The sequence below is a fragment of the Plecotus auritus genome (genome assembly GCF_963455305.1).
Source record: "Plecotus auritus genome assembly, chromosome: 3".
Lineage (NCBI taxonomy): Eukaryota > Metazoa > Chordata > Mammalia > Chiroptera > Vespertilionidae > Plecotus > Plecotus auritus.
In genome coordinates, this window is record NC_137772.1 from 65,172,838 (window position 1) to 65,196,313 (window position 23,476).

The 23,476-nt window shown below is 40.5% G+C and overlaps 1 protein-coding gene across 2 annotated transcripts in view; it reads left to right on the forward strand.

Moving 5' to 3' along the window:
• KLF12 (KLF transcription factor 12) overlaps positions 1 to 23,476 on the forward strand; it is a 675,261-nt gene that overhangs the window by 169,093 nt on the left and 482,692 nt on the right. The window contains exon 1 of one of the 2 annotated variants that reach the window (XM_080660593.1): positions 16,394 to 16,515. The exons of the other annotated variant lie outside the window; for it this stretch is intronic. The gene's annotated coding sequence lies outside the window, so the exon portion shown is untranslated. Of the gene's footprint in view, positions 1 to 16,393; positions 16,516 to 23,476 lie in introns of those variants that run through there. 2 annotated transcript variants of the gene reach the window in all.

The window sequence follows — 23,476 nt, forward strand, 5'->3', positions numbered from 1 at the left end:
ATAAATATGGAGTTAAGGGCACCTTAAGATACACATTTGAGGATTATTAGCATGTAAGTGACATTTAAGGCCATCAAGATTGGATAAGATCACTAAGGGAGAGGCTGGAGATAGTTAGGAAATCCAACAGTGAACATGAGCACTCAACACTGGAAAACTGGGGTGGGGGAAAGAGAAGAAAGGATGAGAGAATGTAGTATTGTGGAAGGCAGTGGAAAAATATATTTCAAGGAGAAGATAGTTAAACTATCTCTTTAACTGTCAGTGTTAGCGTTAAACTTCATCTTCTTGACCTATCTGTGCCAAGTATTGCTGATAGATCACGAAGATGAAGACTGAGCAGTTACTAATAGATTTAAACACTAGATGTAATTGTTGTTGACCTTAACAAATGCAGTTTTAGATGAGTGGTGGGGATAAAAGTCTTATTGAATTGGTTTCAAGAGAGGAGAAATTGAGTACAGAGAAAAAATAGAGCACTTCTTGGCAGACTTTCGTTATAGCAAAGAATAGAGAAGTGGGGTGGGAGCTGGAGGATCCTGAGTGGTCAGGAGAATGGTTTTAAAATGTATTTTCTAAGACTGTGTAAATTATAGCATATTGTGTGCTAAAAGGAATGTTCAGTTGAAAAGGAAAACTTGGTTGTGCAGAAGTGAGGAAACAATTACTGGAGCAAAATACTTAAGTGAGTGAGAAGATAAGGAATTTAATGCCAAAGTGGAGCAGTTGGCTTTGGATAGTAGCCTTATGGTTTATCCATGATATCAAGAGGGAGGGCGGAGCTGAAAGGAGGCGGGTAGCTGGGGTGTGAAACATATATGTGACACTTTACTCCTGAGGGCTTCTGTTTTCTCAGGGAAATAGGAATCAAGGCTATCAGTGGGAAAATGAGGATGGGAGACCAGGTATTGGACCAGGAAATGTCCAAGGATTATTGGGTAGTACTTACATCCCAAAGGAACATTTTGGAATTTGAGTTGCTTGGAAAAATATTTCCAGAGTATTAAAAAGTGTCTTGGAAAAACCTGGTGACTAAATATTGTAGGGAAACATTATATACTATGTTGGCTCTGTTTTTTAGAGCAACAATGTCAATTAACAGGTTAACAGCTACTTCAGAATCTTCTTCAAAAAAAGGTATTTATCATTGTGTAACCAAATTTTCCCCAAATGTTTGAGAACATAGAACTCTTTGTGTAGCATTACCTATTGGCATCCTCCAGAATACCAAAGGTGTCCATTCATTCCCCAAGAACGACTCTGCATTTGCCACTATTCCATCTGAACTAGATGCAAAACATAAGAAATTTTAAACCATATAGAAGTGTTCACTAATCTTTTCCCGAAGTTCCTCATTCATAAGCCATAAATTCAGTCTAAAGGGAAAAACAATGTGCTGGGATCCAGGAACTCAGACCAGACACGCACAGGGTAGGCAATTTTGGCAAGTCTTCAACTCTAAAGTATCTAAATGTTCATGAACAAGTTCCCTCCACCGGATGTGGGCACAGAATACACAGTGATTAAGAGTACTTGTCTGAAGGCTGTCAACATAGGAGCAAATCTCAGCTCCAGCTTCTACTAGCTGTGTTACCTTGGAAACAAGTTAACGTCCATGGATCTCAGTTTTCTTCTTTGTAAAAAATAGAAGAAGATATCACCTACCTCACTGGCTATTGTGAGGATTAAATGAGGGGAAAAAAACACGTCAAACACTTAGCACATTGATTTTTACACGTATATTGTAACATGAGAATGCAATAGCAGATAGGGAGCAGCACTTGTCTAAATTAAAAGTCCTGTGAAATTGTAAAGCAACGTTAGTTCTTTATTAACAGTGTGGCAAAGGAAATTCAATTTAAAATGTTCTTAAACAAAAACATATAACACAGACAGATTTGGCTCTTAAAAGGAAGGAGCCAACCTCTTGCTCCTTACCAATATCCCTAATCTGATCCCCCCCCCCCCAGTGTTTTGATAACAGTCTACATCAGAGGCTTATCAAACTTGTACTGCATTATTGCAGAAAGGAATGGCTTTTCTGATGGGGATAATAATAGTAATAAAATAATATTACTTTATATCTGTGGTCTAGCATTTCCTTTACAAGCAGGTATTACTCCGGATGGGAAAATGAAGGTTACAGAAGGGTTAATTGACTAGTGAAGGTCAACAATATGGCCCAATCATTCTGCTCAGAGAGCAGTGGGAAAGTCTGTATTTCTGACATGTTTATAACTCTATGGTTAAGATATCTACCTAATATTTTTTATTCAAAGGTCTCTGGCCATTTAAACCTCTCTCCCTTTAACTTAAATGTGTTTTGCTAGCTATTAATGTCCTTTAAGTACCTGCTTTATGCTCACTTTAAGATTTGGACCTACCAATTTTCAAGAAGTTCTACTTTGACAAAATTTCAAGCTAATTACAGCATTTTTTAAAAACATGTTCAAGTTAAAAATAAAGCCTTTTTTTTGTTTGAAATTTCAAATAATTAAGTTTGCTTGCTTATTATAAAAAGATAATTTGTAGGCTTTGTGATGCCAAGACTCAGAAATACACTACATTTTTCAGATAGGCTTAAAATGTGTTTGAACATGTCTGCTATTAACCTCAGAGACTGATCCAAGACCAGTCTCAGAAGTAAAGCTAAAAACCTAAAGTCTAGAGTTTATTGCCAAATCCATAGAGAGTTGCCTATCTCCTTTCTAACTTTGATGCTTCTAGATAAAATGGCAAAATATTTCTTTGCTCCTTGATTACATGTTACTAAATAGAAGTAATATTTATAAGTATTTGGGGAGTTAAATTATATAAATATTTTTACTGGTACATGATTGTAAGAGATACAGATCCCAAATGTGGATGTGCATGAATGGACACAAGTCAACACACGTGCACAAAAAGAGATAGAATTGCACATGGTGTGCGTCTAGATTTTCGCAGCAGACCCAGCCATATGTTTCTTGTCTAGGCGGCTGCCCAGGGAACTCATGCATGTGGATAACAGTTCTTCAGGCAAGAAGCCATGTAAACAATGAGCATAACTCATAATGAAACAAAGAGGCATGCTAATAGCAAATTGTATCATTATAAAACACTACTCAAACAAACTTTATACATATATATACATATATACACTGAGTGGCCAGATTATTATGGTCTCTGAATGCATAATAATCTGGCCACTCAGTATATGTGTGTATTAGAGGCCCGATGCATGAATTCGTGCATGGGTGGGGTCTGGCCAGCCTGGCCAGGGGGAGGGGATATGGGCGGTTGGCCGGCCTGCCTGCTGGTCGAACTCCTGGTCGAGGGAACAATTTGCATATTAGCCTTTTATTATATGGGATATACAATGAGTGGCCAGATTATTATGCATTCAGAGATCATAATAAACTGGCCACTCAATGTAGATGTATATATATACTAAGAGAGAGAGAGAGAGAGAGAGAGAGAGATTGGTTTCAGAAAGGAAGAAAGAGGGAGAGAAACATCAATGATGAGAAAGAATCCTTGATCAGCTGCCTTCTCCACACCTCACCCTGGGGGCCCTGACTGGAATTGAACTGTGACCTCCTGGGTCAGTGGTCGGCAAACTCATAAGTCAACAGAGCCAAATATCAACAGTGCAACGACTGAAATTTTTTTTGAGAGCCGAAAACCGACTTCTGCGCATGGGCCACGAAGTTTCAATCGCACTGTACGTGCACGTCCACACGTGGTATTTTGTGGAAGAGCCACATTCAAGGGGCCAAAGAGCTGCATGTGGCTCGTGAGCCACGATTTGCCGACCACTGTCCTGGGTCATAGGTCGACATTCAACCACTGAACCACACTGATTGGGCTCAATCAAACATTTTAAAATGAGTAATTCTGATAAATTAATAAATGATAAATTGATATAATCATCCCAGTGTAAAAATAAACAGATATTTGATCATGAAGGATGGCATAGCATTTTGCACTGTAGGATGTGACAGTCACATCCTCTCCCTGACTTTTGTCTGCACTTACCTTTATTGTAACCTCTCTAGAGTCAGCCAGGACAGTCCCAAGAACCTTGCCTAATAAACAGTGGTGAAAGTCTATGACATAGTTTGTTGGTTTTGTCATTGCAATAGGAAAGAACTTCTTTCAGCTTCAAAGAAATAAAGAATGGAACTTAAATTCTTTTTAATTTTCTGAAATAAATATAATGTATACTTTCTGCTTATTTTGGGTATCGGGTGGGTAGTTTAATAAAGCTACAGAATTTCATTCATGTAAGAAAATTTTTATGTGTTAAAAGTAAGCCTTATGTGTCACTTGACATTTTCTTCTGAGAAAATATAGTCACTCTGTTTAATTCAATGAGAAAAATATTTAATAATTAATGAGGGTTTGTGGAATTGAAAATCGTAAGCAAGATAGTATTTCAATACAACCGCTCTAAAATAGCTAAATAGACTTCCTCTGTTGTGTTTATTTACCCTTTCTATAGCACCTATCATCTTAATACTTAGGCATGAAAATACCAGGCATAATGTGAAGATGAAAATATAATGATTCCATCTACGTTTTCTCTCTCAGTGAGTTAAAATATAGACAGTATTCAGCTATACATTTATTCTCCTATGTTACACTGTTTAGCTCCTGGGACTAAAGAATGACTTTTGTACAATAAATATGTAGTGATTGATTTGAAAGAAATATGAAGGCATGACATTGTATTTTAATTAAAAAATGAGTCAGTAGTTTATTTAAATGCAAATATGCAGATATACAGCAGATCTTCAAATAACATCATTTCACTCAATGTCATTTTGTTATGTTAATGGATGTCACAGGAATTTAACTCTTGTTTATATCAATTATCCCCTAGTAAAATTTTCATTACACATAATTTCGCTTAAAGTCTCAAAACCTATTGCTGATATTAGTAAGGAAATATAGTTGTAAGTTGTAAGAATAGTTAATGGCCATGTATTGAATTTTTTTTGTTCTGGTTTCATTCTCATTTTTGAAGAAATCTTTTCTCTAGCCATGGTCTTGTTATAATCTGTTGAGTTTCTAATACCCATACTCATCAGCTGGGTCTATTGAGGTTATTCATCTCTTTCTCACCAATAAGAAATATATGTATGGAAATGTGTTATATTATAACAATTAATGACACATTGTACAACATCCTTATAATTGTAGTTTTGAAGATAAACTAGTATCAAGGAGTAGGATGCCTCAGTGTCCTCATCTATGCAATGGAAATTGTACTCATTCTTAAATATTTATTGAGTACCAGCTGCATGCTAGACACTTTCCACACATTGGGCTGCAGCAGTGAACATGAGAGAAAAATTGGTCCTTGTGGAAATACTACTGTAGTGGAGGCAGGCTGCAGATAGATAATAAGCAACAATATAAAAAGTAAAATAGATAGTATATTGGATGGGAATGTCAACCAATGTCACTGGTGCCAATTCAACACCAATAGGAATCCCCAGTTTGGGATGCAGTGAAAAAGGAAATTTTATTTAGTGCAAACAGCTCAACAATGACATAGCACTGCTGTGAAACAGCATAACTGTGGAACAGCTCTGGGGCCAGGTGGCGTGGGGCCAGGAGGTTGTGGGGCCAGGCCCCTCTCTAGCTAGACAGCTGTGCTCTGGAGAGACATTTTTGTGTTTCAGCTCAACCAAGGGTACTAGTACACAGTCTTCTATCTTCCATGGAAAAAGGAAGTGTGCTTTCCAAGCCCCAGTGGAGCTGGCTCATATGGTCAGGAGTCCCCCCCCCTCTGGTCGCTGATTGGTCCGTCCTCATGCAAATGAAGACTCCAAATCTTCAAAGACTGATTGGTCCAAAAAGCACTGTCTTGATTGATCAGAATAGAGCTGCTGTGATTGGCCAGAGCTGTGCAGCTCTGATTGGATGGAGAAAGCCTCAATCCTATTGGTTTACATAGGATTCCAGGAACTCCTTTACACAGTGCAGGCAGGCAGGTTAGCTCAGAGGCAGGCAGTCCAGTGAGGGACTTCTCCATTAGGCTCTGTTTTTGTTTTGTTTTTTTAATTTGAGCCCAGTTAGCCACCAGAAGCCCTTCTTGGTATCTTTTTTTTCTCCCCTCTCTCAGAGTTCATAGTAATAGGTGTTATATAGAAAAAGATTAAAGTGAAGAAGTCTCAGAAGTGCTTGTGGGATTCGTAATAGTTTGGCAAGACTCACACTGAGGAGGTGAAAACAATAGTATAGACTCCTAGGATTCTTGTGAAGATTAAATGGATTATTTGCAAAATACTTTGAATAGTGTGGCACATAGTAATGGGTTAATAATGTCAGTTTATAAATTTAGGGTTGTTTTGAGAAAGATGTTTGCTTGCCCTGCAGTGACCTTCCTTCATTAGCCAAGGCCATTTTTATGTGGAATTGAGAATGAAATTGTATTTCAATTCCACATAAACGTTTCAAAAGCTAATTTGAGTACTGGATAAAGACAAAAAACTGGCAAACCTAAGTTTTCATGGGTAAATTATAATTTGTCCCTGTCTTTAAAAGAGGGAAAGAGAGAGAATGAAGATGAGGATGGGAAGGAGTAGGAGCAAAGGAAGGGAGAAAGGGAAAGAGGGAAGTAGGGAGGGAGGGAACAATGGAAGAAAAAAGGAAGAAAGAAAGAAAAATTCTTTAATAAGAGTCTTAAGGATACATTTTCTTTATAATTCATAGATATAGCTTAAGTTATTTAACTTTATATGTATTCTAACTTGGAAGATAGGTCAGTTAAAGCAGATGCATGCCAATTCTAGGAAAATACTGATCTCTGCTAATTGAATTAACTTGGTCCAAACATTTTATTAAACTACTCTATAAAAACCTCATATATATTTCTTTAGATTATTTTTCTTGACAAACAGTTCTATTAGTTTAGTTGGTGACTATATTTAGGTATTTTGAATAGTGAACAAACAATAAGTTATTTGTATTAAAGAAGCTTATGGGTTCTAGCTAACACACACACACACACACACACACACACACACAAACTCTCACACATGCAAAATAATTATAGGGCATCCACAATGTGGTAGACAATTTGGAAGTTTTCAGTTTCTATCAAAAAGTTTTGAGGACTTGTAAGTTGGCTGCTGATTAGATACTGGTGGGATAACTGAAAGTGGTTAGACACAATTCTTGCCAAGTTTCATAGAGCTTACAGTATTGTAGAGGAAGGAATATAAGATATTATTAGTTCTTCACATCCCTATAAAGACGGTGCCATTCCAGTTGTACAGGGAGGAAAACTCAAACTAAGAAAAATTAAGCTATCAAAGATCACTCATTCAAGGGATGGAACTGGAAATCACTTTGGGACTTTAGTTTCACAGGTGCCAGTTCTTACACTGCTGGCTCACTAATATCCAAATATAAAATAGAAATGAAGTTTGTATTTACTTTCTGATTGCAATCTGCTTATCCAACTTTAAAAAAATTAATGTTCAGTTATCAAAGACATGAAAACTGATGGAGTGGAAAGATGAGCCATAACCAGACTTATGACACTGGGTGAAGCTAAGCTGATATTCACACTTTGAGTTAGCTAAATCTCTCATGGATTAATCTAAAACTGACTATATTATAGTTTGTATACTTTGATGAAAAAAAATTTTTTTACCATATTGTGCAGAAAAGAGCATGTTAAAAAACATCACAAAATTTTTTGTGTAGTTTATAAATTGACTAGAGGCTCAGTGCACAATATTTGTGCATGGAGAGGGTCCCTAGGCCTGGCCAGTGATCAGGGCTGATTGGGGCCTTCCGGCTACTGGCCAGGGCCTTCCTTAGAGCTGCCAGCTGGGGCCTTCCTTCGTTCTGCTCCTCCCCCTGGTGGTCAGCCCACATGTCAGCAAGCGATCAGTCTCCCGGTCAAACTCCCGTGGGGACAATTTGCATATTAGGCTTTATATATATAGATGTCCTTACAATAATTGTACCAATAACTTGTAAGCCTATGCTTTTCTTTTTCTAGCTGTCCAGCAGCAAAAATATAGAGTCTCAGTAATATGACTAAAACATTATTAAAAATTACACAGTAAAAAGGCAGACACTCTCAAATTCCATCTAAGATGCCCTTCTCCATGCACACTTTCCTATGATTGGTCCTCAGGAAACCATTCTGGCCAACGAGACATAAGCAGATGATATGGGTGTGGTTTCTGAAAACCTTTTTAAAAGGAATAGACTTGAGCTTTATCTTTAGCCTTTTTCCTTTTTCTTAATGTTGAGGAGGGGAAAAAAGTTACATTTTAAGAAGGGGAGCAGAAAAAGAAAATGAGTTTGGGGCTCTAGGACAACAGAGAGCAGCTACACAGTCTTGGTCTGTGGTTGCCTACCTTTGGATTTCTTGTTCCATTGGGGGGGAAGGCTATACAGAAAATACGTATTTTAAGCAGATATTAGTCAGATTTTCTGTTGTTTGCAGATGAAAGCAAAGCAATCGATATAGTGATCTTCCTTTTTCCCTTCCTCCTTTCTTCTCTCTCCCCATTTTCATTTCATGTTATTTTATTCCTAAGTTTTGAACTAGGTTTTAATTCTTTCTTTCTGTTCTTCTCTATCAGCTATTTGTTATTTTAGCTTGCAGTATGGTAGAATTAATGATCTACTTAGATGATTCCCAAATTTATCAAAAGCAAATTCCTGAATTTCATACTTTTAAGAACCTTTTTTTCTGTTATTACCAACACTTGAAATATAAAAAAATTTCTGATTTTTTCTTTCTCGTACTCCTTCCCCGAGATTATGAGTTGTTGAGTTTTAGAGTCTAAATTTGTAATGTCTTTCACAGCTGTTCCAGTGTTCATTTCCTATTGTAGCCAGACTCTCATCCTGTCAGCTAGCCTGTGGCAAGATCAGTTCAATTCATGTCACATTGACATTCCTGGAGTAGAGTCCAACCTTCCTAATAAAATAATTAAAATTTAAGCTATTCTTATTTACCAATTTAAAGTGTTTTTTTTTTTTCAAAGTAGGAACACAGGAACTAGCACTCTCACATTTGATGGTGTCATAGTAAACTGGTAAAATACTTTTGAAAAGTAATCTGGCAGTATGTTTCTAAAACAGTAAAAATAAATTCATAATCTTTGTTTCAGTAACACAACTTAGGGGAAGTTATTTAAAAGAAATCTTTTTTAAAAGAAAGAAGCTAAGATGTTCACTATAATGTGTGAAAAATTGCAAAAATTTCAGAACACTCTAACACAGGGATAATAATAAAATAAATAATAGCAATTAATTATTAGGCAAAATGATTGTGAAGACAATGTCAAGATAAAAAATATGAATAAAATTACAATAAAATGATAAACCCTAGGTCAGAAAATAGCTACCTGTGGAGGGACAGGAGAGTGATGAGACCTAGATGGCCCCAGTGTGAAACTTAGAATTGGAAATACCCCATTTCTTAAGTGAGGGACAGGTCCCAGGAGCGCACCATAACATGTACATGATATATATTATCTTACATGCACAAGGCATTTCACCAAAAATATTTTATTAAATTGTTTTACTGAAAAAATAAAAATTTTAAAAAGCCAAGACTAGCTACAGTTCAATTCTGATATATCTTGATTTGTTATATTTAAACATTATATTTATTTTTATTAAATTATAACTCCAATTTTAGCCATCTAAAAACTTGCACATTACCATTAAACAAAACAAATTTGCTATGACTTTTCCCTCTGGTATTGAATTTTAAAAATTTTTTAATTAAACACAATATAATTCTAATATTAAAGAATGGAAAGCAATGTAATTGATCAAGTGATTTAAAAATATTTTATTTTTCAACCAGTTTACATCCAATGCTATTTCGTACTAGTTTCAAATGTACAGCAAAGTTGTCGGAAAACCATGTACTCTTATAGAGTAGTTCCCCTGCTGTCCCAAGCAGCCCTCTGGTCCCATACCCCATTATCTGGACATTATTGACTATGTTCTCCATGCTGCAATCCACACATCTGTGGCTATCCTGCAACTACCAATTTGTACTGCTTAATCCCTTCACCTTTTTCACTGAGACCCCCAAAGCCCCTCTCTTCAAACAGCTGTTGGTCTGTTTCTATTTTGTTTATTAGATTCCCCATATAAGTGAAATCATATGGTATTTTCTTTTCTCTGACTGGTTTATTTCACTTAGCATAATACCCCCTAGATCAGGGGTGGGCAAACTTTTTGACTCGAGGGCCACAATGGGTTCTTAAACTGGACCGGAGGGCCGGAACAAAAGCATGGATGGAGTGTTTGTGTGAACTAATATAAATTCAAAGTAAAGGAGTGGAGGGGAGAGCAAGAGAACCCTCCGCTCTTTTGGCTCCGCGGGCCAGATAGAACAGCCGAACGGGCCGTATCCGGCCCACGGGCCGTAGTTTGCCCACGGCTGCCCTAGATCCATCCAGGCTGTCACCAAAGGGAAGATTTCCTTCTTTCTATGCCTGAGTAGTATTCCATTGTGTAAACGTACCACAGCTTTTTTATCCACTCACACTCATCTACTGATAGGCACTTAGGTTGGTTCCAAATCTTGGCTTTTGTAAATAATGCTGCAATAAACATAGGGTGATATACAGGGTGGGGCAATGTGAATTATATTTAGATATTTTGAAACAATATCTACAGGATGGGGCAAAAGTAGGTTTACAGTTATATGTAAAACAGTTTTTTTTGTATTATTATTTATTAATTATTGTATTATTTTCCATATGAACAACTGTAATCTGACTTTTGCCCCACCGTGTATTCTTTTGAATTAGTGTTTCGGGTTTCTTTGGATATAGTCCCAGAATTGGAATCACTGGGTCATAAGGCAATTTCATTCTTAATTTTTTTTGAGGAACCCCCACACTGTTGATTTAATGATTTTAAATGAATAAATATGAGAGGAATAATGAAATTAGGTAAAAATGCTCCAAATCGGGTACATTATTGTATGTAAAAACTTCTAATGTAAAAGAAATTTGCTTGAGGAAGGTTGCCAAAATCAATGTTCAAAAGGAATTTCTTGACATGTTTGAGTTTTGCTTCTTATTTTCAACGCATGCACCCAAATATAAGAAACAGGTTCTCTACTACATTGCACTTTAATATTATTCCAATTTTATATAATCATTTAATTGTTCAACAAGCATTCATCCATCACATACTATGTGCAAAACAGTGTGAGGGGGAAAAGTAGGCTAAATAAATGGCTATGGTGCAGCTTTTGTTCTCAAAGGGTTACCTGTGATAGGGGAGCCCATAATGTATAATGAAAGCAGAAAGGTGTTAAATACCTCAAGAATAAGTGAGGGAATTACCATTTGGTGGGAAATATTTAAATAGGTGTGAAAAATTGAGAATCAGAAAAAATGATGAAAAACTGGAGGGTCAGTGGTTGAGACACTCTTTCCATTATACCAAAATAAGCTCTAAGAAGGGAAAGATGATTGTTTTTAGTGAGGGGATGGGATATATATACATGTTTGTGAGTATCATGGAAGCATTTTGGGAAAATTCCATAGGGAGAACTTGAGGAGGACCATCAAGTAAAGGTATCTGGGATGGTTGGGGCATGGCAAGGTGTCCACATGGGCTGCAAGGGGAAGTATGAAGCATGTGAACCTAGGTGGAGCCCTTAATACCATGGCATTGTATTAAAACTAATTTGTGCCACTTTAGGTTTTTTATAACTAAGGTTTTGCTGTAGGAGAGATGGAAAAAATGTGAGAGAAAGAGGGGCCAGAGAAATGGGGAGGGGATGTGGTGGTAGATTCAGGAGACTTCAATGAAAGTACTATGCAGGATCTTGGAAAAGCGACACATCTGTGGATGTGATGAAGATATTTAAGCTAGAAGGACCAAAAACTGTATTGATTGCAACAAAACAAAGTCATGAAAGGTCATTTTCCCCTGATTTCCAGACAGCACCTAATTCAAATCAAAAAGTTGTTTGCCAGGTAATCATGTAATATCACCAGCTGTTTGCATTTGTAGTACGGCTTTTACGTGCCTTTCTCATACTTAGATAGGAAAATCCCCTCTTGCTGCACACTATTGCCAAAACATGACACATGAAAAAAAATAGGCAATAAAAACCTAACAGTACATATTCACTTCTGGCCCTAGGAAAAATCAGGATTATGTATTTTGATTTATTTAAAGTTCTGGGAATCACTTTTATTTTCACTTCTAGTCAGTTCTAATCTTTCAACACAGCTTTTATTTCTGAAAATGGACTCCATTCCCCGCCCCTCCCTTGCCCAGAATGATATTGGTGTTAAATCATCCATGCAGTTTTTAACATCACTAATCCAAAGGCTTAAGAACTTTACATGTACAGATACTGAAGAGAGTCTTTACCTTAGAGAGACCAGGGTTTGGTACAGGTAATACTCTTAATACTGTAAAAGATTTTTCTACCACTGGCACTATATATATATATTTTTAAAGAGTATGACCACTGACTGGTAAAGTATACAAAGATCTGACAAGAAAATTTTTTGAATTGGTAACATTTGCCATTTTATTAACACTTAAAATGGCTAGTTGTAAAGTTTTGCTATATCATCGACATTGAATTCAGACATATTATTTGCTTTGGAGGTGCTTGTATATGCTCTTCTCTTTTCTGGACAATCCGTTAGGTAAAAGAAGTCCAATAAATATACCATTGATAAGAAACTCAGAATACCAACCTCTTTGCTAATTCAATCTTTTTGTATTTGCAATAATAATGACTAAGTAAATGAAATATAAAAAGTTAAGGAAGTGGACTATCTTTAACCAAAATCAATTTGGTTTTAAATAGAATGCAAATATCAGGTATCATTGGACTCAGCTCCTTTCAACACGGAAATTTTATGATTCTGTAATTTCAACATATTCTTTTAGGTGGTCAGATTTATAAATTTTTGGTAAAATAATTTTGCCATTTCCTGATTTACGTTTTCTGATTTTTCACATGCCTCCACACGCATGCAAATAGAGGAAAAAGAATCAAACATAAAGATATGCACAAATTTTTGCTAGGGTATGTGTACTTTTTTCTACCTTCTCCTCTTGTGTTCACACCTTAGTGTGTTTAAATCTAAGTCCTATACAGATAGAACTATATGAACTGAATTGGAAATGTATGCCTTTACACAGGCACACACACCCCTACATAATTTCCTCCAGTACACTAATTTCCAATATATAGATACTTCTTTATTCTTTCATTGGTTTTGCTCTTCCATACCCATCCCCAGTGGACACAACGAAGTGATTCTCACTTTTAAATATGTATTTTCTTTCTCTTGTTCTTTTTATATTGGGGAGTTGCCTTAATTGACATTTGTATTCTTTTTAAAAATCTGCAAGTACTTTTCTTTCCCTAATACTGATATATTTCCTTTTTCTAACCACATTATTCAGATTCTAGATATTAACTTTGACCTACCCCTCTGGAATAGATTCTTGTACTTTATTTTCTATCTTTCATCATTCTATTTACATACCCAGTGCTGTTGCCATAGACAGTGCAATTTGGAACGAACGTGCAGAAGCCATTGCTACAGAATATATTTATGGCCCTAACGTGTTTGGCTTAGTGGACAGAGCTTGGGCCTGCGGACTGAAGGGTCCCCAGTTCGATTCTGGTCAAGGGCATGTACTTTGGTTGCTGGCACATCCCCAGTAGGGGGTGTGCAGGAGGCAGCTGATGGATGTTTCTCTCTCTTGGATGTTTCTAACTCTTTATCCCTCTCCCTTCCTCTCTGTAAAAAATCAATAAAACATATTTAAAAAAAGGACATATTTATGGTCAGTCCGCCACTCAGCTATCTCTCTGAGAAAGAGCTGCCACGATGACATTTCTTACACAGTCCTTCCACTCTTACAGTTAAACTCACTTCCATCACTCTCTGCTTCTCCCCGCTCCACCTAGAGGGAAGCATTACAGTGTTTCTAGCAGATGCAAGTTTTTCGTTTAAATATTGTGCGTTTGTTGATATTCTACCGTTTTCAAACTTGTCTTTTCATGTCGTTTCTATCCCGATGTAATGGAGCTTAAAGGGCTGTTTACCGGTGCCCAGGATCAACCCAGAGGCTGGGGTCCAGGGCTGTTTGCCCTGAACAGAGACCCATGCCCCAGCGACACACCCCCTGAGCCTCCGGGTTCCATTTGCCTTCCGAGTTCCTCATTCCCTTGCCGCCCCCACGTTTTCGGACGTGGGTTTACACCGCCTTCCCGCTCCCACTGCTTTCCTCCTCTAAGGATACTTTGCCTAAGGAGTGGGCCACAGTTTTCAACGCCTTCACACTTATTTGCTGTTTGAAACCCTAGGGTCAGGTCAGAGACACCTTCCCTCACTACTGTTTTATTTGTAAGACACAGGCCCACTGATTCCCACTGATTCCAGGGCTGGAAGTGGGCTGTGGAATCACACCCTCCAGGCGGGACCACAGTTCTCATCGTCCTCACGTGCAGATTGTGGCGGGAGGCAGAGAACGCCCCAGGCTGGCCATTGCTTTTGTTTTCACTGATAACGCACTTGGCGCCTTGACTAGTAGAAGTATTTGGAAAATGCCACGCAAAATGTAAAACTAGGCGAGGCTTTTCCTGGCTAGAATTCGAGTCTTTGCTCTCATTTCCTGTTTCTCGGCCTCTCCCTTGTTTCTCTTCTTATCCCACTTCAGGTCACACACTGCAAATCTTTCTGCCTCAACATAAACTTTCCCTTAGCGGCCTTCCCACCCACGGGCGGTTTCCCACGCGGGGCGGACACAGGGGAACCGTGCACGGTGTCCTGCCCGCCCGGGAGCCTCAGCGCGCTCACCTAGGTTTGCAAGAAAGTGGCTCACGCAACCTCATGGATGACCGCCCGAGTCCAGCCCAGTCCCCGCATCCCGCCCACTGCTTCCGCCCAGTCTCCTCCCCAACAACCCCCGCCTCCCTTACCCCCCGCGCGGAGCTGAACCCGCGCCCCGGCCGGGTCGCGCCGCCGCCTCCTCTTGGCTGCCCCAGAGCCCCGCGGATCTGTCCCCTGGGCACCGAGGCGGGCGGGAGGGGTCGCGGGCGAAGGCGTCAAGGACTCGGGTCCGGGCAGCCCAGAGCTCGGGGCTCCCTTCGGGGACGCAGGGCTAGACTCCCTTGTGCCCCAAACCCCACCGCCCCGCGGCCTCGGCAGGGGTCTGCAGCTCCAGCTCCCCTCCCCTTCAGCAAGTTCTCCCGCTTTCCTAAATAACTAGCGCGGGCGGGCGCCACTGCTCCCGGGGCTCCAAAGCGAAGCCAGCGTCTCGGCCTCGCCCCCTTTCATCCCTCCAAGGTGAAGAGCGGGGAGGGAGGACGCCCCCGCCTCGTCCGCAACGTGTGTAGCTCCGGAACCCAAACAATGATTGCCCGGCGTTACACGCCCAGCGCCCCGCCCGCCCCACCCTCACGCGCACTCCCGCGGGGAGGGTACCGTCCGGCCCCGCACCCCCTACCCGACCTCATTGTTGCCCTGCGCGGGCGATGCCCGGCGTTCGGGGGCGGTCCCCGAAAGCGGTGGCGCCGCCAGCACCGCAGCCTCCGCGGCTGCCCAGCCAGCTCCGCCCACACCTTTCCAAGTTAGCTGGCGGGTGAGCCGCGGGGAGAGCGCGGGCGCCGCGGCCCCTCCTCTCGCCCCCCCCGCCAGGGGGCACGGGAGGGGGGCCCTTGCGGGCTCCGCGCTGTATTAGTCTCCGAATTCCCTTCCTAATGCTGCCATGCACGCTCTGACACAAAAGAGGGGACTTTCTCGGGCTCCGAGCGAGTTGAAATCCCGGGGTTCCGCCCCCCGCGAGGCCCCGCGGGCTCCCCGGGCGCGGTGGCCATGTGTGGGTTATTTTGGGTGCCGCAGCAAGGTGGTGCAGGTGAAAGGGAAGCGGGCGCAGGCCGAGGCTGGGGGCGGGGGCGAGGGTGGGGCGGGGTGGGGCGGGGTGGAGACGCCGCGGACCCACCTCCCAGCCGGCGGCCCGGGCGGCGGAGCGAGGGCCGGGCAGTGGGTGTTGCCTTCTACCTCTGCGAACGGGGAGGGGTTAGTTTCCCACAGGGGATTTCAACCATCACACTCAGAGCCCGCCTCCTAATCCTCGGGCGGAGCGGCTCGGGGGCCCCATTTTATGGCAATAAAGCGACTTAGCGCCTGCTGAGCGCGCCCCTCCCCGCCGCCGCCCCCGCCCTCGGCCCCACCCCAGGGCTCGCCCGCAGCGGCGGGGCTTTGTTTCTGGGGAGGAGGACCCAGAGCTCTTTTGTTTGGGGGTTTGGTGTTTTCACCCCTCAACCTCACCCCGCCCCGCCCCACCCCACCCCCCAGCACCTCTCCGGTTTCCTGAGCTGCGGGCTGCAAGGGAGGAGCACGGCGTCCTGCAACCCCCTCGGCAGGGCCCCGGGGTAATTCGATGCGGGCCTGGCGAGGCTCCCCACGCTAGACCCGGGCTCGCGGCTCCGCTGCCTCCACCCACCGGCCCACCCTACATTTAGCGCATCATGTGATCCGGGTAAGTCATTTGCAAGTACAACAGTTCCCTGGGTTGCCCCCCATTCATTTCCTGAGAACTGCAGAGAGCAGCTGAGAGGCTCTGCCAGTGCGTGTGCGAGTGTGCGTGTGAGTGTGCGCGGTGGCCGCCGAGTGTGTGCGAGAGTGAGTGTGTGAGTGCGCGCGCGCGTGTGAGAGAGAGAAAGGGAGAGAGGGGGACTCTGTGTGAGGGAAAGAAAACAATTTCTCCTGCTCTGCAGCTTCTGTTCAGGTCTGTGCCGATTCCGTTTCTTATCAAAATAAACAACCCCCTCCTCTTTTTTTCTTTTTTTTTGCCATCCCAAATCAGACCGTATTCTCTTAACATGTTTTATTTTCCTTCTGTCATCTGCTCAAGTTAAATCATTTTGGTTGGTCTGTGTTCTTAAAGGGGGAAAGTGTTGGGAAGCGGGAGGGGGCCCAGGGAAGGCGATGCTGTTGCAAAGCAAGTAACGTCCGTCGTATTCTTGAAGAAGAAAGAAGGAGCCCCCACCCCAATATATACGTTTCTTTCTCTTCTTTCTTTCTTTTTTTAAAAGAACTTATCAAGTAACGTGAATTAAGCAAATGTTTTTTCTATCCCTAGTGAAATTGTTGGTTGCTGTGTTTGCCTGACAGTTGCCAAAGATGAGAAATAAAACATCAGGGCTGAATTGGGGGTGGGGGGTGTGTGTGTGCTTGTGGAAGTAGTTTGCCCCCAGGAATAGAGCGAGTTCGGTGAATAGCTGCCGCACCGGGCTGTGTGGGCTGTGGGTGTGCGCTGGAGAGAGTGGAGGGGAAGGGGTTAAGGCGGAGATGACACTGCTGGCATGAATAGTGGTCCTGGTGCTACATTCATTATTGTCTCTGGTCGTAATGATGTGTAACTGTCACTTGCTACAGTGCCTCATCCATGGAAGTAGCCAGGGGCTGCCCCGTGGCTGTTATTTTCAATTACGGGGGACTCGGCCCGAGTTGACAAGGGGCAACTTTGCACATCCACCCTGGCCTGGAAGCCTGCCTAGCCGGCCTAGGAGCCACTTCTTGCCTTAGAAGCTCGCTCTGAGGACTCGGACTTGACCTCCGCGACATTAGTTGGTGTTCTTGTTAGATGCTCCCCTACCGGGAGAATCAATCCTGCTTTTGTTGGGTAGAGAACTGCCTATTAGAACTTTGGAAACTTTTATCTTTGGGGAAAAGGGTGGGGTGCACTCAACAGTTCTGTTTCGAAGTGTATTTGAGGCAAATGCTTGGAAAAAGTACCAATTCCTTTGTTATATGCCCCGCAGCTTCCCAACCCCCTTCAGCCTGCTCTTCCAGTTTTTGCATACTTTATTAGTAATAGCCTTAATTCAGTTGGTACAAGCTGACTGTGTTGAGTTAAAGAGTATTAGTACAACGGAATGTGTAATCTGGATAAACAGTTTGTGTGGTTAATATTGTCAGCTCTCTAATTTAACTGTGCAGATGGTTTAAGAATGGCTCTATATGGATTGTTTTAAGCAATTCCACTGGCTAATAGAATTCTCCTGGAGCACTCAGATATTTTATTTTAAATCAGCTTTAGAATTCTCTCAGTTTCTCTGTAACACTGGGGAGATGAGCTCTATTTACATTTAGTGCATGTGCATCTTGTGGCTTCATAGACATCTGCCAATCAAATACACGTCATTCTGCAAATCCACCTAGCCGCCTCCATGCCCTTTTCTTACTGGAGGATAGAGTTGTGCAGATGAGTAAATGCTTTAAAATAAATTTGGTGGCTTTTTACAGGCAGCAGCTTGTGATTGGGATAGGAGTGGTCACTTGGAAGAGTGGGTGTATACCATCTTCTAAGAAATACTCTTTGGAACTGGCATTTAATAAAAACAGTACCCCCATCCCACCCCCCACTCCCACCCTCCAAAAAACCTGGTTGTGCTATTTGCAGACCTCATTCAAATGTTTTTTACATTTTAAAAAACCACATGGGAATTGGTTATGATAAAGGGGTGTACTTTTAGGCTAGAAAATGTTTAACTGTAGAAGCTTAGTAGAAATAGGATGTTGAAGGACAAACATTTCAATTGCATAAGGTATTCTTTATCGCTGCAGCCTGCTCTATCTGAAGACTACCTAGAGTATATTAAGCTGCTCTGAGTTGGAGAGAAAGCAATTTGAGGGCACCAGAATTGGCAGACATTTGTAATGTATTTAGGAAAGAGGTTTATAATTCTACTTTCTAATTCCTAACTATTATGAAATATACTTAAGCTGATACAATACAATTTGGAATATTTTCACATAAAATTTTCATAATGTATGAACTAAAACTGTGTAGCCAACATAGTTGTGTCTGGTAAACAAAATATTCTCGAGGGGTTTCTGTTTAATTGTGAAGTGCTTCAGTGATTTATTAATACATATTTAAAAGACACTATGGTCAGCTAAACTTTATTTTGGAATGCTGTGTATGACTATTTATTGAATGAAAATTGTTGTGGTAATGAGCCCTTAATATTTTTTTTACCCACAAAGTTCCTTTTCAACAACTGAATGTCATTTGGGAGAAACGGTCCTGGTGTAGCATTTGAGACCTTGACCTTAGCAACTCTTGGCTGGTGGTTGTTTACTACAGCTGCAGCCTATGTGTGTACAGACAAGGAAGGACTGCAAGCCCTGGTGTGCTCACTCTCCCTGGCCAGGGAAAAGCAAAGGAGGATGCTTGATGGTCATTCCCAAGAGCACGAATCAGGCATATAATAATAGTGATAGTGTTCTGGCCATTTAAAGATTTATATGTTCCTCAGGGATTACTTCCCCACCTCTTATGAAAGGTAAACATGGACTTTAATAGACTCAGAGTGAGTTTTAGATGTCATATCTTGAAGCAGGCTGTTATTTAGCTTAATGAAGTATTTGGTCTTAAATATAGTGGTTTTGTGTTTTTTGTTTTTTTAATCTCTGTAAAGACACATAAGTGTGTCTCTAAGATTAGGCCTCTAGGCCTGTACTGAGGGCATTTTGAACTCAAGCCAGTGTTGGTTAAGCTAGTATTGAGTAACCTTATCAGTGAAGTGATATTGTTAAATAGTGAATATGTAAAGGTCCTGGACATTTTCACCATTGTACAAAAGGGTAAGTGTGGAGTTTCATATTTCTGCAAATTAACATTAGAATAATCACATTAAAATGGGGTGTCAGTTTGTTTTCTTTATATTGTGCAAGAAACATTCTTAGTGTCACATTCTTAATTCTAGATGTAGTTATTTGTGTATTAATACAAAGCAGTTTATTCTACAAAACTAGAAATGGTACAAACGCATTTGAAAAGTTAATTTTTTTTTTTTTAGATAAGTTTCCCCACTCATGCTTCCATGTTGATTGATGAAGAAGAGCTAAAAAATCGCCAAAACAGTTTCATTTAGAATGGACACCACGGTTAACTTTTTCTTTTAGAAAACAACTTTCATTTTCGTTAATAAATCCTAAAATAGGTTTCAGTAGTTTACCTCTATCATTTACAATTTGAAAATATTATATGATTGTAGAGTGGAAATATCTATATCTTGCCTAATGTTAGTTTATTTTCCATTTTAAAATTCATATTTATTTGTTTTTTCAGTCTACAAGTTATGCACAGTTTTCTGTTTTAAGCATGTACAAAATGTAAGGGTAAAAATATTAAAATTAAATTATTGGCAACACCCAGTAACCACTGCCTTAACTCATCCACCACAATTACCCCTCCCAAAATCAAAATGCATGTAAACAGATGGGACTTGCCCTGTGCCCAGAAGGTCAGCAGCCTTAGGCTCTATGAGACTTGCTTGGTGGTTTCTAGATCCCAAGCCTGCCCAGAGGACTGTCTGACTTCAGCTGGCCAGAATTCACTCTCAGGGCCCAGACCAGCCACACCCCATCTGATGTCAGCATTTCAGTTCTGTGGTGGAGAACACATGCTGTGGATTAAATGGTTACTTTCCCTGTATATTCTCAGTAATTATGTTACAAAAGGATTTTTCGGTTTTGGGTGTTTATTGTCATAAAAGTGGCTACTTGAGTAGTCATATTGCTCCATAAAAATTTGTTTTGGTCTGGCAGTGGATTATAAGATATACACCCAAAGAATTCTGCCCTCCTATGGTCTTTCTTCTCCCACTTTTTCCCTCCTCACTTAAAGTTGCACTTTTATTTTGTTGCTAATTCTATGGCATATATTTAAAAATATTTGTTAGTATAATGATTGGACTGGTCCAAACAATATTGCTATTTAGGTACAGATGGACTAGCAGGAAGCCGTTGCTTCTTGCTGTGTTGCTGCAGGGAAGGAGAGAAGGGGAAAATGGGAGAGCTTTGGGATAGTTTTCCTACCCCAGCAGAGGCTGTAGAAGCTGCCATATTACTAGTTGCTGGCCTAGACACCCAGGAATTGTGTTCCAAGTGCTATATTCACCGTGCTTACAAGTATACAGTAGTCCCCTGTTATTTGCGGGGGATATGTTTCAAGACCCCAGTGGATGCCTGAAACTGTAGATTGTATGGAGCACCTTGTATATTTTTTTCTCCTATCCATATGTATCTTTTCACTTAAAGGAAACACTTCATGGCTTCTCTTTGGCATGTCCGAATTACTATCCTCACCAAAGGGTAGTGAGTTCGATTCCCTGTCACGGGCACGTACCTGCACTGCAGGATCCATCCCTGGCCCTGGTCAGGGCTCATGGAGGAGGCAACCAATCAATGTGTCTCACATCGATGTTTCTCTCTCCCTCTTTCCTTCTCTCTCTCTCTCTCTCTCTCTCTCTGTCTCTCTGTCTCTCTGTCTCTCTGTCTCTCTGTCTCTCTGTCTCTCTCTGTCTCTCTCTGTCTCTCTGTCTCTCTCTCCCCTTCCTACCTTTCTAAAAATCAATGGGAAAAATATCCTCAAGTGAGGATTAACAACAATAATGGTTACTTGAACCCAGGTTGAACCTGGGCATTTTGATACCACAACAGTTGATCTGGTAACCCAGCTGGCTACTAAATGACTAAGGGTGGGGAGTATATACAGTGTGGACATGCTGGACAAAGGGATGTCACATCCTGGGCAGGACTGAGTTGGATGTCTGGAGATTTCATCATGCTACTCAGAACAGCATATAATTTAAAATATTAATTGTTTATTTCTGGAATGATCCATGTAATGTTTTTTTTGACCAAGGGTACTGAAACCTTGGAAAGCAAAACTATAGATAAGAGGGGACTTTTCACAATAATACATATATTCACCATTTTGCATATGTAGATATATATGTGTATATATAATATTAATGCATGTTTTTATATTCTTTACCTATATTTGTACATATCCTCCAAACCATATACATTATGACCAAGAATTACAGTTAAAAAGCCCCCCACTTATATAAAAAAGGGGGAAAACACACAAAGTTTATTTTTTTAAATATGTTTTTACTGATTTCATAGAGGAAGGGAGAGGGAGAGAGGGACAAAAACACCAATGATGAGAGAGAATCATTGATAGGCTGCTTCCTGCACAGCCCCCACTGGGGATTGAGCCAGCAACCCTGGCAGGTGCCTTGTCTGGGAATCAAACTGTGACCTCCTAGGTCAACACTCAACCACTGGGCCACACTAGCTGGGCCAAAGTTTGTTTTTTCAAATTCTATGCTTAGTAATACTATTCTTGCCTCCCCCCCCCCCCAAATATATTGACAAGCAAACTCCTTACAAAACATGGAAACAACACTGCCACCCAAAAAAACACCCCAATACCTAACAGCAACCAAGATGGGTTATTGTCAAACATGAAATAAACAACTGTAAAGAAAACCTTCATTCATTTAATTATTAGGTATTTGCTAATATTATACATTCTGGAATCAGGACTGGTTTAAGTGGCAGAAATATCAGTTTGAGTCAGGACTTTCTTGCTTACTAACTCTAAATGACCTTGGTCAAATTTCTTAACCTGAGTTTGTGAAATGGGAAGAAAAATGTGTAGTTTACAGGGCTGTGGTAAGGGTGAAATCAGATAATGTGGGTAAAAATTACTTTGCAAAACTATGAAGGGACTGGTGTGGCAACTGATTTGACAGGAAAACTACTCTCTCCCTACTCCTTACCTCCTGCCCTAAAAGACTTGAACTTCCCAGCCTCAGAAAGTGAGCATATAAATTACACTTATGGAGCAGGAATTTCCGAGTGTGGGTAGAAAATTTCTGGCAGTCAAAGGTCATGAATTCCATTCCTGTCTAACCAGAGATTTGCTCCATGACCTTGAGAAAGTCACTCTTAGGAAGTTTCTATGTAGTTGATATAAAAGTTGCCATTAACATTATATCAAGTAGGTGAAGTATCTGAGCTTTTCAAAAAGAAAAAACAAAACATGAAAATACAGTTCCCATGATCAGTTACAGAAAATTGAAAATAAAAATCAACAATGATTATTTAGAAATTGTAAACCTCTAGGCTTCTTCTTTAATGAGTCAACTAAAACTTCTATCAACAGGTTATTAAAAGTGCCCTTAATTTTTTTAATAGAATCATTAAATTTGTGCTGTTGTACTATAATTTAGAATAGTTTATTGATCTGCAAATCCTCAGTTAAGCCAAGATTCTGTTGATTAAGCTATGTCTGATTTATGGCTTAGGTCCCTTAGTTAGACTCAAACATTGTTGCAATACAAACATATGCACAATAAAGGAAGGTAGATGATAGAGATCTCAAATGGGTATTTGAAATTTATTGAACACATTTTATTTGTATGCACAGTTTTCTGTCATGTGCATTTCTCAAATTTTTTCAAAAATTTGAGAAAATTAAGAACAATATTAATTTACATAATTTCTCCCTCGCTACATTTTCTCCAGTTAAGAAACAAAAAAATATTTTTTCAAACTCGGCATAAACACTCAAACTAGCTCATCAATATAATTCATTTTAGATTCTTTTTGTGTCACACATATACCTTGCCTAACTC